At 40.5% G+C, this 18,257-nt stretch overlaps 1 long non-coding RNA gene across 1 annotated transcript; it reads right to left on the bottom strand.

Annotated features, from left to right (window-relative positions):
* Positions 1 to 353: 353 nt before the first annotated feature.
* LOC116692935 (uncharacterized) lies at positions 354 to 17,683 on the bottom strand. Its single transcript, XR_004332816.1, has 3 exons — positions 17,335 to 17,683; positions 14,847 to 14,852; positions 354 to 364 (listed from the first exon to the last, which is right to left on the bottom strand). It is a non-coding gene; the product is annotated as an uncharacterized LOC116692935 (long non-coding RNA).
* Positions 17,684 to 18,257: the final 574 nt, after the last annotated feature.

Below are 18,257 nucleotides of genomic sequence, written 5' to 3'. Positions count from 1 at the left end.
CAAGCACCACACGCCGGCCACATCAACGGGACAGACCACCACACGTCAGGCACGGCGCCAGGATTCCAGTTTTGGATGGGCCAGACCAATTTTGTGTGGGCCTTAAATTAAAACATGTTATCAAATCACTGTTTAACCTAATACAAATGACTAATATACTGTTATATTATCTGTGCTAACATAATAGAGATTTCAAAAGCTTGATGCTCTTTAAATACGTTGTAAAAAAACATTGTACAAACGTTTCGTTGTATAGGACGACCCTATCCGCGACCGCTCTCCTTGGTTCTGCCCAGAGAGGAGCGCTTTGGAATCTCCATTACGCACCATACCTGGCTGCGCTATTACGCAAAGCTCCATAGACCTACTGTAACAGTGGTCAGGCATTTAATATTTCTCCAAAACATAATTTTGTTCTGCTCGTATAATAGGAGACCGAATATTTCACAATTCTGTTTAATTGTTTGTATGTTGTACAAACGTTACACTACAGATCACAACACTGCCCGACAGTTTCATCATTACTCGGGCACAGAACTTGTTCATTGACGTCATCTGTCGTGTAAAACGAGACTCAAGTTATTTCCGAAAGAGACAAACTGTTACTTTAGTGTGAGTCATGTTATAAACCATATTTAACAAAAGGAAATAAATCACATTAACAACAGACACAGCGCCCATAACAAGGGGAACCCATGAGGAAAAAGAACAACAGTATAAGCTGATATAGAAATAGAAATGCGCCTGTAAATTTGTAACGGGTTATGAATCGATTATTTTAATATATCTCAATGCAGACAGAGTAGCCTTCACATACCTTACTCTTATCCACTCGTGGTACACAATTAAACTCGCTCAAAATAGGCCTAGAAGAAGCGAACAGGGAACAACTCATTTCCTCTTTTTCTCTCTGCTATGTTACTAACTTTCAACATGTAGCCTACGAATTCATCGATGTTTTTAGGTCGCCTCGCACACACACACCACACACACACACACACACACACACACACACACACACACACACACACACACACACACACACACACACACACACACACACACACACACACACACACACCACACACACACCACACCAGACACAAATTACAGCAGTAGTCGGCGGGGTTTGCTCTTGAAAATGTCATGATTTCATCAAAGTCGAGAGTAACTGTAAGCTCTCTTTCACATGTCAACAGACACAGAGACATGAGGCGAGATGTAAGCATGGTACTCCTAATTGATGTTTTAATCCGGTTGACACTGGAAAAGACGCGTTCAACTGTACAGGAAGTCATCGGCAGTGTTATCAGAGCTTTTAGGAAAGCATTGATATTTGGGAAAACGTCCTAATTGCAAATGTCCATCACTTCAACAAGACTTTTGAGATGTTCTCCTCTTTTGTTCTTCCTCTCTGAGTTGCACAAACACTGAGAGCTCCGACTCTGACACGGTTATGTTGAAGCGCTTCCCTGCATCGTTGAGAGTGGCCGAGCAGGTGGTGTCATTTGTATGAAGGCTAGGAGACATCAGGATTGCTGCAGATGCCATGAGGCCATAGGTGTCAATGTGGAATCGAGTGTTCAGTTCACGAAGCTGGCAGTCTATTAGCGCGTTGGAAATGTTGCGCAGATCACTGTCACTTAATAGACAAACAACTTTTTTTAAATTAAGTTAAAAACTATTTAAGATTTAGCCTATTTTAGCACAAATTATGAGATAATTTTTCATTTTTTAATAATTCTGTATCATTAAAATATATTATTATTATTATTTTTAATGAAAATGTGTGGGTGGGCCTGTTGAAAAGTGATGATGCCGTGCCTGCCACACGTGGGATGCAATCCCCAGGCGCACGGACACGATCCACGGTCTCTGTGGCACAAAACTACGGGTAAATGAAACGCCAAACGCTGGCCACAACAACGAGACGTTGTAGTTAGGGAAATTAAACGGAAAAGGAACAGCAACATGCGGAACATGATCCCCGGTCTCCGGGGTGAAAGTCCTGCGTTGCCTGACCCCTCCGCCACCCCAACCAATCTCCCTGCGCAGATTTTAGGCTTTTCAATACTAATCGCTACTCTAATCCTTCTGTGATCACAAAATAGGCTTGCCATTGAAACATTTACTTTAAAATTGATAATCAACACACGAAAATAACGACATTAATGTGATGTGTACACCAATCAACAGATTAAATACCATGACAATTTCACGAATTGCCATGAGACTGGGCTGATTTTGTGGGTCCCTTGGAAGCAATAATGTACCCATGAATTCACACCACAAAATAAGACAATCCACAAAAGAATGACTTATGATTACTGACAGGTGTTTTCGAACGCTGTCCAGGGATTCGATGCTGGTGACAGACTGTTTGGGCAACATCATTGAGGTTGTTTCACACTTGAGGATAAACACCAAGTGTGTGTCAGGGGAAATGAGCCGGAATGAAGGAAATCTGGTAAATGAGGGAATGGATGTACAGTATACGGATGCATAAATGGATGGAGACATAGGAAGCAAGACAGTTGCCATCTGAGGATTTCAAGAAAATACACACTCTCAGCCTCCCGCCTCTTCTTCTTTCACAGGTATATCTTCCTTCTTCCCTTCTCCCTCTTTCTTTCTCCCTCGCTCCTCTTTTTGTAAATTCAGTATTCTCACCCTGTGTCAAGTGGAAGGTAGGGGACACCTGGGTGCAAATTGCTCAGCTTGCAAACGTTGGAGAAAAGCAGAAAGCAATTTCCCACCATTTCATAGTAGGGTCCATCGCCACTGTTGCCAATCCCTGTAGGGAGCTCAAACGGAAAGAGAAACCGCCACTTAATGGCCAGCCAGACAGCAAGGAGGAGATTAGGAGAGAAAGGAGCAACGAGGGGGAAAGAGAGAGACGTTATCACGGTTCAGACTTGACTAGCAGTCGGAGCCACCTAGATTTCTGTTATTGCCACAGATTTTAAACAGCTGCATCCACAATAAAATGACAATGAAGAGCGTAAAGGGTGGTTCCACATCCTGGAGCAGAATATATGATTCTGAACAGGGTGCGATTGTAACCACCCACTGTCTCTGAACCTGCTTTTATGTGTTATATACTTTCAGTGTGATATCAATGAGCGTTTACAGCCACAGGCCAATGTACACAGTACCTGGGAAGCATGTGAAAATGTTTAGTCATGCCTGATCTGTGTCAGTGGTCAGGAGATTAAGATTAACACATGCCTTCTTAATTGAGTTTTTAAGTGCACTAGTATAATGCCCGTTCAAAATATGCCTGTTTGGAATGGGCCAATTGCTTGGCCTGTGGTATTGCTACTTGAAGCTTTCACCAGAAGATGGCTTTTATTGTGATGAAAGAACCAACATTATGGGAGCGTTTTTTTCCTCAACCTTTTTTCTGCAGCCTTTTAGTTTTATTCACTGTTTAATAGCCAACGCTGTCCAAACTGCTCCAAATTCCAATCTCCAAGTTAATTGGGTACACAAGAAGCCAAGACACACACACACACACACACACACACACACACACACACAGTTTAAGGACGACCCGTTGTACCTCCTAAGCCACAGCTGCCCTTTAGATGTTCGTAATGTTCAGCTCCACTCCTCAACTCCAGAATCTTTATTATACAGTACTACTAAATATTTTGCATGTGTTCTTGATCAAACAACCCTATTGTAGGCAAAAATAATGATTTTGAACAATTCAGCAAAATCACAATTTTTTAAGATCTCATCAGTGCTCGGCAAATCCAATAGGGTTAGGGAAAGATCATGGTTATGGTTGATAATAATAACCTTGTTGTCTCTGGTGCACTTGGAAGCAAACCATGTTTTTTTGGTCTGCACCAGAGTTCAAACGAACTTTCAAACCACCCAAAACCACAGACTATCCAACAAAACACTCAAAGGTTTGGTTAAAAGGGCCAAACAGCTGAGGTGTGAAAAAAAAAACTTTATTCAGCTTCCTCTGTGTAGAGGCTTTGTAGTTGCCTCACACATTTCTCAGTAACCACAACTGTCAGCACCATGGAGCTCTACTGGAGGATAACAGGGCATTTACACTAGATAGCAGCTCTCACACAGAGTTATTTGAGGTCCTGGTTTAACCTTCCTGTGGCCCACCTTTTCTTTTGATATAATCTTTAAGAAATACTGTTTTGATAGGGAAGACACATTTACACTATTTCACAATGAAGGCTTTTAAATAAGGATCAACAGGACTGAAAAAGAGACAATATTCTTTATTTATGGTATCAACCTTCTAGCAGAGCTTCTTGGTGGTTCAACAGACTAATAACTTCTAGCGAAAACTTGGTAGTACATTTGGCTACTGCCCCTATTTAAAAACATCTAGGAGTCTTTGGATATAATTCAATACCAGCCAAGCTGATCTATTAAGATGTATTGTACCCACCAGAGACCTACGGAGGGATGGTGAGGTCAGGGAAAAGTGAAGACCTTACCTAAAGCTGCTGACCAACATTCAAATCAGCATTTCAAAATCACTCAGCAAGATTAAAAAGGCAGGGACTGGAGTGGGGTAGAAAGGGTAGGCAGTTACGCTCCTTACAGGAGAAGCAATGCTTCTGCTCAACTGTTGACTGTTGGCGTGATTAGATACATCTTGTTCCATTATGCATTTCCCATTTTCTGTTGCATGTTCTCCAAGGAGATTTGAAACATTTCTAATAGCTTTTTAAACGACTTGCTGTCTGGATCACTTACTGTTAGGGACTGAGATTGCAGTGCATGAAGAGAAATGCATTCTCTGCCTCCTTCTCTTTGTCTTTTGATATATAACTTTTCCCTCACTATTTTTTTTTACTTGTATCTCATTCTTTTTACCTTTTCTGTCTCATTAATTAGCGTTCTCCCCATTAGCTGACATGCCGTTTTTACAGCACTGAGTAATTGAAGTAGGAATGAACGTATATATTTATAACTGTCTGGCCCTGTGGCTCACAGTGAAGTGTAGCTCTCTGTGCTACTTTACCTGACACATTATTCATTATCTGCTATTTTAAAAAGGCATGGTGCTACAGGAGAGGTGGCATAGAAAACAATGGGTGGTGTGATGTTGGAGTCTAAAGCATGACGTGCATGTGCAACATCTTAAGGCAGTGAAGACAGGTACACTTGTTGGAAAACAACTATGGTAAAATGTTGCAATGTTTCTATTAAGAATTTTAAAGAAAAGTGTGTACAGTGCCTTAGTGCCTTATATTATTATATTGACATTCATTTCACTGGTTGTAAAGAGGACGTTAAAGGGAGAATTATTGTTAACAACACTCTAAAGCACAAATGGTAAGTATTTAATACACATATCACATATTCAAGTAAAAATGCAATGTTTGTGCTGAGTCTGTGTGAACTGTATCCTAGAGCCACTTTGGTGGTAGATTTTATTGCTCACTTCTATTGCTTATTAACGGCATTGTTTATAAGTTATCAAGATGTGAGACAATCTCAGACAGTACAGATAATAACACTGATTGATTTCTTTATAAAAACACTCGAAAGTAGAAACCTATTTATGACATCCAAAAGCAGCACAAAATATCTGGACAAAACAGTGATAACTGTTCTGACAGTAGCTGAGGCAGGTGGAAAACGTGTAATTTTGTAATTTTGCAGAGGCCCAAGGTATTCATGTATCTCTCACTCCTGAGAAGGGCACGGGATATATGAAGAAAAAGTAGCAGCTCTTCTATACAAACCTCAGTTTTCATAAACAAAAAACCAGGGAAAAATGCTATTCAGTGGAAATGCAATAATCCTCTAAGAATATCATTTGGATTGTAAACTGGAATTTGATTGAAAAACTAAAATGGTAGTGGAGCCGAGTTTGACATATGCAGCCTGTGATATTGTTTGTGCCAAAGTCACAAGTCAGTTCTTTGTAATTTCCTGTGATTGTGTTATAACGTTGATTAGAAACGTCCGTTAATGTCAACAAACAACCCGCCACAAAGAGTTCACACATGCTTTGGACCTTCAATAGTGGCAACACAAACCCAGCCAGACCCGAGCTGCCGCCTGTTCTTCTGCTTCGCTGGGAGATAGCTAGTGATATTAGCATACATCGTGGCCCCACCCGCCTCTACCGGACAGCAGCTCCGACCTGTCTGGGTGTGAGTTCCGGCAGCAACTCGCACCCAGCCAGGTCGGAGCTGCTGTCCGCTCTCCTTCCGGGCAAGTAGTCTCCTAGAGGCTGGGAGTGAAGTGGAGGGACCGCGGGGTGCGCTAATAATCACTAGCTAAAGTTAGCCAACTGCAGAGTCACCTTCCACTGTTGAAACGCTGTCAGAATTTTTACAATAATTTCAAAATGAACACTTAAAAAATTCCAGTAAACATGGCTGGGAAATATTCAGGTTACTACAATATGAACACGTAAAGGAAACACACTCTTTACCAGATGGCAGTTGTTTGACTAAAATAATTTTAGTTTAAATAAATGATATTTGCCTGATCAGAATGTCTTCTCCTCTTCATAACATTGTGACAAATAAACTGTTGCTTAATTTAAGAACAATATACCAAAACCAGATCAGAAATGTTATCACTGATTGCTCTTTTTTAACCAAAATACACAATGTTGATTCATGATGACAGTCATCAACATTGGGAGTTTACGAAGAGTGAGTGAGGCAGCAGTGAAACTATAGCCTCACTCTGGCCTTTCAATGTAAATTAAAACAATCATTACTGTATAATGACTAGGGGTGATCCGAGTATCCGGCTGAAACGAGTATCCGGTACGGATAAGGCACTTTTGCCAAGTACAAGTATTATACGAGTAATATGAGTTAATATCCGTACTCTGATTGAATACGACTCCTCAACTGGCCGCGCAGCGTTCTGTGATAATCACAGCGCCCCCCCCCCCCCGCCTACAAACACGCTCGGATCAATCACACACACACACAGAACATGGAGAAATGCGAGCGCGTGCGCTCTCTCTCTCTCTGTCTCTCTCTCTCTGTCTCTCTGTCTCTCTCTCTCTCTCCTCTCCCGCTCCCGCTCCATCAGTCAATCGGGTCTGCGGCTAACGTTTAGGGTTTCTTCAGCTTTAGGTTTGTTTTTAACTTCGGTTTGTAGTACATACATAGTAACCAGTAGATTTCTGGGGAACGTGGGTTTCAGACATGCTGATTGGTTTAAATGCAACTCCCGTTGCGTCTCTGCCATTGGAGATTTTTTTTTTTTTTACTGTCAGCTGCCCCCCGCCCCCCGCCCCCCGCCCCCTCTCTCTTTGTGTCTCTCTCTCACTCCACACACACACACACACACACACACACACACACACACACACACACACACACACACACATACCTTGTGGAATAAAAAATTAAAAAAAAAAAGAACCAAACCCAAAAAAACACTGATCATAAAAATAAAGTTTAAAAGAAAGTTTGATATGAAACTCTGTTCATTACATTTACTTCATAATGCGACCCATGTGTTGTATTCATTGTTGCAAACGTCTGTACTTAGTTTGTTTGTTACCATGACAACACCATTGATCTGAAGCTCGATGCTGTCATGTAAATAGTTTTCAAATCAGCAATAAATATAACAATTTTTGATCAACTCATATCAATTGCATGCTTAAATACATACCGGTTAAAGCCCCGCACATTTCAAGAGAACCCGACCCACTTCCTGGTTAAATCTGACCACTTCCGGGTTAGGCCCCGCCCAGTCCGAGTACGGATACGGATACATATAATTCTTGTGGTAAACAGATACAGATAATGCTGTACTCGCTCATCCCTAATAATGACTATGAATTATGAGAATGAAAATCCAACTAAACTGACCGATGAATCATTACAATGTATATTAAATTAAGAAATTAACAATTTGTAAAAGTGTTTTTTCCCAGGTAAGCAAAAATACACAAGGGGCCAGTAAAACCCTGATTGTAACAAAAAGTGTTATGATGGACTGTGTCTGCTGGAATTGTAAATAGGAAACAATTTGCTAACACATTCACCATGACAACTTTATCAAATGATGAAATGTCAGTGTTGCTTTAACAGCTTCTAATGGTGCCCCCAATTGGCCACACTTTTTTAAATGCAGGTTTAATGCAAATCCATCCTCTAAAACATCTATACACCACATGAATATCTGCTTTACAGTATGTCATGATGGTATATGATGATGGAAGCAGTGACTTTATGACCCTCCAATCTTACCTCCCATCCATCAACCCTCTGCAGCAATTATTTCCAAAAGCGTTTCTCAGGATGGGACACACGCAAATCCAGACACAATATATAGACTGTATGTGCACATTGACCTACGGATGCACATGAACACACAATGGAAATGTCTGAAAAAAAAAAATGAAATGCACACACACACACACACAAATGCAGCAATATGCTGGAGAGGAGTTGACGTAACATATCCAAGTCTCGCCCCACAGTGATGGATGTGTCCAGGCATCCCAAAGCGAGTCGAGGCGTTCCACAACATTGACAGAGAGAGACAACGATGGGCACTTTGTGTGTGAGAGACGCGGGAGAGTGACTGCAGGAGAAAAAGAAAAATGATATTGCGCCGTGCATGCGAATAAGAGAAAGAGCGTGCGCATGCTCATACGTGTGTGTGTGTGTGTGTGTGTGTGTGTGCGTGTGCGTGTGTGTGCATTGATGGCTGTTGTCCAGCGAAGTAGAGCAGAGGGTGACAGTGATGGAGCGGTTCTAGGGAGGAGGGGAGATGAGTGGGGAGAAAAGAGTGGTGAGGAGGACAACTTAGTGCAGTCGGTGGTTGATGACTTGAGAGAAAAAAAGGGAGAGGAAAGAGACATCATCAGACAACAGTGAGAGTGAGCGAGAGGGGGGTTGAGTCTGGCGAGAGAGGGAGAAAGATTCCATTACTAGAGAGAAGTAGTCGGTTGTCTTCTGTGTCCTCGAGGACCACTTCAGAGCAAAAGTGCAGTCAAAAGCTTACACACTGGAAAATTTGAGTCCGGCTGACAATATATTCAATTTCAAAAAGAGATTGCGATCTAAGGTGTCAACAGGCATGGACAACACGTGGAGACGGGGCAGAAAGGCTATTTTGATCAAATAATGTGTCCATCTACATCATTGATGTCCAGCTGGCCTTTTAGATTTACACATGCCAAACGTTGACTGAGCAAACGTGTTGTTATCTCAGTCCATGACCATGTAATCATTAAATAACAATGTGCAATAATCATGTAAGAGAGAAGTGAGGACAATTATTAAATAAGATGCAAAAGGATTTTTTTTTTCTGCAGTTTGTGAGAGACTGGATACAGTAACAGTAAGTGCGGAGTCCTTGGGTACACAAAATATTTTCAGATTGTTACAAATATTTATAAACCCCATTTCCAGACAAAACATTGACATTGGAGTTTAGCAAAGCCTGGATTTCTTAGTTTTGAACATTGTTTTTTTTTTTATTATTTCTTCCTACTGTACTGGGCTGAGCTGTTTACCCTATTACTTACGGTGAGAGTGTTTGCTGTTCTGACTGGAGAAGAAATAAGGAAACAAATAGATGGTGTGCAGTACAAAGTGCTGTACTGTACAAAGGGCAATTCTTTTAAATGTTCTCATTTTACATTGCTAACCTGGGCCAGTTAGAAGAAAACTGCAAGGACATTTGAAAGACAACACAACAAGCCAAGCAAAGACCTTTTGTGACTTTGGAACAAAAAAAAGACATTAGTAATAATATCCCAAAGAACGAGGCAGGTAAAACTACATGACAATCGAGAAAGGTTTGATTACATCAAGCCTTTTACAGGGCAGGTTACGTCACCACTCCTCAATTCATCGTTTGTGAACTGCAGTGTTGACCACGGTCACAGTTAAAACTGATTGAACTTTAAGTGCAGCGGCGAGTCTTAAATCCAAAGTTATGGCGTGAGCGACAGCTTTTTTGCTCCCTCCATTGGAAAGCAATGGCTCACACAGGTGCTACTAATAGTATGTAGCGATCCTAAACCACTGGCAAAATGCAGTGTACAGGATGGTCTAAAGGTATTATGATACCTAACCTTTACAGCCAAGAATAGCAGTGGGACACTATGACTTGGAGGGGCAGAAGCCAATCAGGCGAGAGGCTAAAACTGATCATGGGGAGCAGGTGCGCAGACTGCAGGCCACCTCCACACTCCTGAGACTGCTGCTGCCTCTATGTTGCTGGACTTTGAGTGGTATCCTTGTGGCTCTAGTGAACCAAACCATGATGCTTCAAAGAAATGCTTGTATTTTATTGATCAGGTAATGTAGGCGTGCATACCCCCTGGGGTATAGGGTTGGGCCTCGTTTTAACAGTTCTATTTCCAATTTTGATTCTTCCTTTCGATTCTGGGTTCTTATCGATCTTACCGGGTTTTTTCAACGTAAAACTGCTGCTTGTTGGGCTGCAACACAACGAGTGCCTGGAAGTGCGGTGGTCGCTACGGAAACTTCAAACGTGTTAAATTTAGAACCGGTGATCAGATTCAAAACAAACTTTTCCAAACGATTACGATAAAAAAAATTAAAAAAGATTCCAATGGATATCATTTCGTTTTTTTTTATTGTACTTTTCACAGGGATGGTCGGTGTGCTGGGGAGTCCACTCGCTTTTGATGATGACATGGTTTGGGGTGGAATATTGAAAAGTGTGGTGTTTTTATTTGAAGTGTGGATTGTTTTATCCTTTTGACAGACAGAATACTTCCAGTGCTGTTGGCTTCCCGGCTGTGGTATGACTGTCCTCTCCCCTCCTGTTAGAGTTGTCTTAGATGTTCATGATAAATAGCCAGTTATGAAGCCCCTCTGTCTCAACTCAATTGTTAATTCTGTTTTAGTGGCCTGAGTAGAGATGGAATTTAGTTACTGAGCTTTCACTTTTGATATGTGCCAGATCAAAGCAAATGACTGACCACAAGACACATTAGTGTAAATTCTGTATCTGAGATCAGATCTATTTTTCCTACACAATATTCCAATTATTATTTGTGGGTGAGAGGCGTAGCAAGTCTATTCATTTTCTATTTATTTTCACTCAGTCTAAGTCTAAGCTGGCAGGAAAATTTACATGTTTACATTAACAGTTGTTATCTCACAATATCCAGTTTGTGGCCAATTTTAGGTCCACACATTTTGGAGATAAGATCTCACCTGCAGCCAAAATCCCACCTCTGATATTTCACAAGGGCTGGTGAAAACAGACAAAAATCTCATTTACATTCAGCAAGGGCAGTTCAACATCACCAACAGCGGCCTCAAAAATGGTGATACAGGGTCTATTGTATTGGATTGCAATAGACTTAAATGTGTACCCAATAAACTGGTAACATCAGTATACGTTGTATTACAGAACCAACTCCTGTACCTGACAGACCACAGAAGCACTTTGTTATCAACACAAAAAGTATCACCTCCCTTGATGTTGAAACTTCCCTCTAATACAGAATGATGAACACTTAGCATCCCTCAGCTTCCCTCAGTCTCTCATAAGTTGAGCAATTAACAATGCATTACATGTGTTAGGGTTTTATTTATGACTAACAAGCAGTTAACAAATCATGATTTCCTCCATGACTGAGTGTAATGTCGGGTCTCCGTGGAAATTCGGCTGAGTTACAGCAACTTGACAGCTGTATTTCATAACAACCCGGCCACGCAAAGCACAATAACACTGATTTAGGTCCCTGTCTAAACCAGCCAACCCACACACTGCAGCGCTGTATCACTTTATCACACCCTGTATCCATCTCCCACAACAAAACAAGCCGCAGAATAAGCACAATACGAGTTAAGTGGTGCTAAAGTTAAAGAGATGTTGATTTGTTGTCTGGCTGGCAGTTTTGTGCCGAGGGAAGTAATAATGAAAACAACAGGAATGAGAAGTTTAAGGGCGAGATGGGGACAGAAACATAGAGAGACAGGGAATAAATAAAGTTTTTCAAAAGCACAGAGAGAGACAAGGAATCAAGTGGGTTTTTTTAAATACAGTGAAGCACAAAGACAAAATAACAAAGAAAAAGCAAAAGAGCCAAAAGACAGACAGTAGAGAAGGGAAGAGGCAAGCAGAGAATGCAAATGAGAGGGGAGAGTGTTAGGGAAATGATTGTCGCTATTACAATTATCATTAGCATGTGTTGTTGGCAATAAGTCATCTCATCATGGTGGATCTTATATTCATGCTAATTGTGGAGGATGTCGTGTTTTAGCATGCAGGGGGCTCTCTGTTACTAGAACACTCATGGTTAGCTCCACTAAATGGCTGAAAGACTCAAGAGAGGATACACACTCTCCTGCTCATAGTTACAAATTGTGTATTTCCAGGCATCTAAAGACTTTATCTGTAGGTTGACTGCAAATTAGCTCAAAAGCTGCCAGTATTCTCGGTCAGAACTGCTTGTCGGACGGTCAAATACTGTAGCTTCGGAAATCCCCTACCCCCACTCCTTTTGGACAGATTTCCAAAAGCTGCCATCCAACATTCACACCCACTAGTGATTGGCAAACTGTGTGGAAAATTCTCTTGTTTCAGGTGAATGACTGAATGCAACACTACAGTATGACTGCCTTCCAGGAGAAGGTCTGACTATTTACGTGGTAATCCCTGGATTTAAATGATATTGCATCTGCCCCCTCTCTATGACAGCCTACTTTCCACCCTTCCTTAGAGTGGGACCGTTGGGGACCGCTATAGGCATGCTAGTGGTCTGGCTCTACGGCTGTATGCAATGTTGAACAACTATGCCTCCCTGAATATCTGTTGTGTCTGTGTCAAGGTTATAATTGTTAACAAAAATGAAGGAAATAACTAAAAGTAGGTGGGGAAAAAACATTGTTAATTGAAATAAAATTAAAAACATGGCATAAAAAAGATAACTAACTAAAAATGTAATGTCTGTTTGCAAAACTAACTTATATAAAATAATTGAGTAAATGACCATAGTTTTTGTCTCTGTCATAGAGCAAACAACGTTATTTCTTTCTGAGTTGACATTTCCCACCATAGACCTTTTTTAAACAGTCTATGCCATAGACGTATATATTTTTGGACTGGAATCAAACACACAAACGTAAACACAACGTAGTCCATGCCTCTCGTATGGCATCATGGCGGTACCGAATATACAACTGTGTGAGTCAAACAACTTCAAAAGACTTTACCACTTTACTTAAACCAGTTAAAAACACCTGTTTGTGTATGTCTTCTTTAATCTATTGGCTATTTAGGTTTTTTCCTGGAACACGTCACTTACAAATTGTGTACTTACTGCAGCATCTTGTCTAGACTGTTTATATTTGTGCTCATGATATATACATTTTTGGGTACTGGTGTTATTGTTGAATACATTGTGAAAGCATATTTTTAAAATTGTATGATGTTTTTGTTGAGTTATTATTACACAATACTTTTTCTGAACTTTTTGAATCTTGCCCCTGACAAATAACCCATATTACAAAAAAAACAAAAATTAACAAGTAAAACTAAACTGAATTTGAAAACAAAAAGTCGTAACAAAATAAAAATAAAAACTAGTGAAAAATACAAAACTATAATAATCTTGGGATGTAGCGATAAGCAACAGACAAATGTGAACAGACTACAGCATGCAGAGATTAGCTGTGATAGTGCAGCATCAATTTGTCTGTGAACAAGGGTTGCCGGTTTTACTATCAGAGTTTGAAAATAGTATTTCAACTACAGAAAAGTTCCACATCCTCTTTACTAAGCCATGTTCATGGCTTATGCTTGCTGTAGTGTCCCCGGCACATTGGTGCACAAGTCACAAATGATATCATCGTGTATTTAGGGTACTATTGTCTGAAACTAGCCCCATATGGGATAAACGGCTGTGATTGGCCCGACCAGAACCTGGCTGGCAGGAAATTTGTCTAAAAGGAAAATTATTACTGTAATGTGAGTCTTTCTTTGTCTTTTTTGGCCACTTTAAGTACCTCTATAACAGCCAAAATAGACACACTTCAAAATCCAATCTTATCTTGTCTGTCCATGCGGTGTTGCACTGTCAGTGTCATCTTTTCGCGCTACAATTTTATCAGTTGGAAATTTGTTTTTCACTGCGGGAGAAAAAGGACCTGTGGTGTGAGAGCATGGGAAAAGTGCCAATTGCTATACTTGCAGGGCCCAGAGGACATAAGAAGATGGAGTAATAGAATTCTTTTGCTTGTTTTCCTTTTAAAGTGGCAAAAAGGGGCAACGATGCAGTATAGCTTAGTGGTTAAAACATATTGTGGTGACAAAATGTTAGTTGAATATTACTTTTTTAATTATGGTGTCAGAAGTGTACATTTGCCTGATTCATCCTCCCAAATCAGTCAACTCCTTCAGTTGAGCCAGCTTAGCATGTCTGTTTTCAATAATCCTTTCAGGACCACACATCTAGTCTCTGTCTTTGTTATGGCCCATTCAGACCAAAATAAGCAGGGTATTGCGTGTGTGTGGGAGTGTTACTGAAACGGTAAATTTGTATGATGTCCTGTTGTGTTCTTTACCCCCCCAAATGAAGTGCAAGTAGACTGTTGCATGATTAGCCAACGCAAAGTGACACAGCGTTGAGTAAAGTCGGTCTCAACTTTTGTTTTTTTGCATGTCCCTCCTGCGCAAACCGCGCCACAGCCAGAATGCACTACCCCCATTCAAAATGAACGGAGAGACTGTTTTTTTGTTTTTGCTGCACCTTCTGACGGCCAATGCAGGCGATGCGAGTGCCCACTTAGACCAGCAATTAGTTATTTGACTCTTAAATACTCACTCAAAACCACAGCAATGGCTAAATAAAAGGCCAAATGTCTGTAAGTGTAAGTATACTGTACAGTTTCCTTTGTTATAAAGAAATCATAGATTAATACTCTTGACCTGTAAAGTATAAATTCTAAAACATTGTGGTGTTTTTCAAAAAATACTGTGCCTGAATCTTAGTTATCTACTTCTCTTCACACCTGAAAGGAAGCAGGGCTCAGTGAGAGGAAAGTCCTTTTCCTTAGGCTAACATTGCATACACACATACACATTAAGGTACATTTGCAGTAGGGCTGCACGATTATGGAAACGTGCTACTCACAAAGCGACGGCTGACTCATTTTGAATGGGTCCAGTACTGGTCGAATGGCGGGTCAGCGGAGTTACACACACCGTGTGTAGGAAATGTCTGTATCGTCACTGCGCTGCATTTTTATGAACTATGATATTCTGGCCATTGGTCGCATCTCTTGCAGGTCCAACAGGCTCCGTCTCACCAGAGTTACCAGCGGAACCACTGGTATAAATACAGGTTTTCCTCTCATGCTTAATAATATACAGCTGTGTTAATAACAATTAAAACTGTGGAGACATGTAAAAGTGTGGACCGGTGGCCGCTGTGTCTCTCCGTGTTGCTGGGGAGATGTGAGGGAGTGAATGGGGGCGGGGCTGTGCGTAGAGTAAGAGGAGAGATCCAACACAGGCACGGCTTTACAGAAGAAAAGGGTAATGTAACGCAAAATTAAACCATATCCATATAAACAACATTGCTTCATTTGTGGAGAGGCAGCGGATGCAAGGATGTTAGGTATACCGGTGCAACCTAGGAAAAATATTACTCACGCCCTAGAGCCCTGTGAGCTAACAGACCCTAACTAGCACTGGTCACTGCTGTTGTCTGAAAAACAACACAGACGGGACAAAATGTTGCGTTTACTAGTAAACTGGTAAACCTTGTGACCGTATAACCGACTGCTATCTGTTGTTGAATTTTCCTCACATTACTCTGTCCTCTTTAACTGTCTATATCTAGAAACTAAGCTGCGCGGTGCAGGGAACAACTCTGACTGGCACATGATCAGACAGTGGTTTACAGAGCGGTAGATGGGCTTTGCAAAAAGAAAAACATTTCTATGAAATGACCAATTTAAAATATCGCTCAATCACGCCAATTTGATCGTGGGAAGCCAAAAGTGTGATTATAAGTTGACTGTGCAGCCCTAATTTGCAGGGTGCACAATTTACTTTCTGTACTCTAAGGCAGTACTGTATGTAAAAACAGTTTGGAAACTTACAAATTTCAGCATTTTTGTTTAAGAGCTGAACGTTCAGAAAGTAGTTTGCCCTGTACAATCTCCCCAAGCGATTAACCTTACCTTAAATGTTGAATTTTTAAGTAGAAGTACACAGTAAATGCTGAAGTAATTCTCACCAAGAGAGCTCTGGATTTTACATTAGAGTATTAGCTCTTTAGCCTCTGGCTAAAAGTTTTTCACATTCATTAATATTAATTGGACAAATGTAGACCAAAGGAATAGTACATACAATTTCTTATATGTGGTGGTGTTGAAATTTAATTACTGCAGCTTAGTAGTAGAATTTGTATACTGCATTTTTCACTCTTTGCCAAAACAGGAGACTACCTGATAGTGTGAGTGACATTTTACTAACGTTAGCATGTATCTACGTACATGCAACAATGTGAACACCACAGTGGCTTAAAAACAGAAACACTCCAGTCCTGCCTACCTGGAGCAGATGACCAATACCAAAAGGCTGGCTTTGAGTTGTGTAACAGTTAGCTTAATAACAAGGTAAAACAGCTGGCTCTGTCCAAAGGTTAAAATTTTTTGTTTACCAGTACCTCTAAAATGGACTAATCAACATGTTATGCATTTTTTTTATTATATCAATTTAAATAGCATACTATAAAAATGACACATTGTAGCCGTTTACCAACTGGCCGAATATCAACGATCATCAAGGGATGATCAACAATTTAAAGTAATTACTTTCAGGACTAAGATGTTGAATCTGCACCCTACTGTAAATCACAAGTGACGCCGTTTTGTTTTCTTTGACTTTAATTTTCGATTCCAAAACGATTCTCAACGATTGTAATTACAAAACGAAAAGAAAAAAATGAACCTGAAAAATGAAAATGAAATTTTTGGAATTCTATGAATCAATTTTGAATCGGTAGAGCTTGAATTGATTCATGAATGTAAATAGATTTTTTTGCACACCCCTAATAATAATGTTGGAACATGATGCTGTGATCTTGTCATCTAAAATGTGCGTTTAAATGTGCTGATTCCAAACAGACAGCTTTGTTAAGGCAGTTTGGTCTATAGAGTTCCTCTGTGAACGTGCATACACGTATTGTTTTTAATCCCTAACATTGTCGCGCAGAAGCAGCAGTACCCGTCATTGCCGGTAACATACTCGTATCACAGTGCAAGGACCAAAGCTTTGTGACCAGTATCTAATGACTAGCAAGCACTTTCTTACCGCTGCTGCAGTACAGCATCTTCCTTGAACATACGCTCCAGAAGCAAGCACCCGGCTACCTCAATTTGAGGCACTAAGTGCTGAACAGCTTCCCGTCTCCAACCTTTTCCTCTTGTCCTGTATTCATGCCAGCGTCATTTGTTTTTAACTCCTTTTTCAACTAAAGCTGTATCTACATGCTTGATAAACTTTGCCTCAAGTTTTTTAACCACGTTACCACAGAGACAACACCACACTAATGCTTTTTGGCAAAGAGCAGGGCTACTTTGCATCTGATTGGCTAGAACTCATTTCATTGGTAGGTGGAAGTACAATGATTGGTTAAACCCAGCGAATCACAAACAATTCCCATGTGGACTTTTTAATTTATTTTATTTTTATGAAATAGTTATACGCCGGAAATCCCACACTAAGCCAGAGTACTTTAGTAAGCCCTGGAAAAAGCGAATATCAATTAATGTAATTCATTTTGTGTTTTTCACTCTTTTCTATCAATCATTGACAAACAATGCATAATTTTTTTCTGTTGACTCCATGAGGGATTTCCCATCCTGTGTTGTGGAACCACTGGTCTATGGTGGTCTTGAATCATGTTATGTGAAGACACGACAGCAGAGAGAAAAAAAATATGCATTGAGTTAGATATCTCAATAAATGGAATCTTCACTCGCTTGACTTAGTGACCCTAAATACGGAGGCTTCCTGTTGTTTTGTTCAGCAGCATTTTATGTAAAATGTCTTTGGCAAAGATGATTACCATGTACCTTCTGTTAAAATTATTCTCTTACTGAACAACTTTACAGTGTGGGTTCAGATATTAACAGTAGGGGAGAGAAATTAGTAGGACTTAGTGTTAGAAATGAAAAGAAGTGTGGGCAGGTGCTAGTACGGAAATAGGCATGTGCTGTTTGTTTGCACACATGATGTATGGTTACATTGCAATGTATGATTAGTGTGTGAGTGGGCAGTTGGCA

Source organism: Etheostoma spectabile, chromosome 1, assembly GCF_008692095.1.
Source record: "Etheostoma spectabile isolate EspeVRDwgs_2016 chromosome 1, UIUC_Espe_1.0, whole genome shotgun sequence".
Taxonomy (NCBI): Eukaryota; Metazoa; Chordata; class Actinopteri; order Perciformes; family Percidae; genus Etheostoma; species Etheostoma spectabile.
This window is presented reverse-complemented; position numbering and strand designations above follow the sequence as displayed.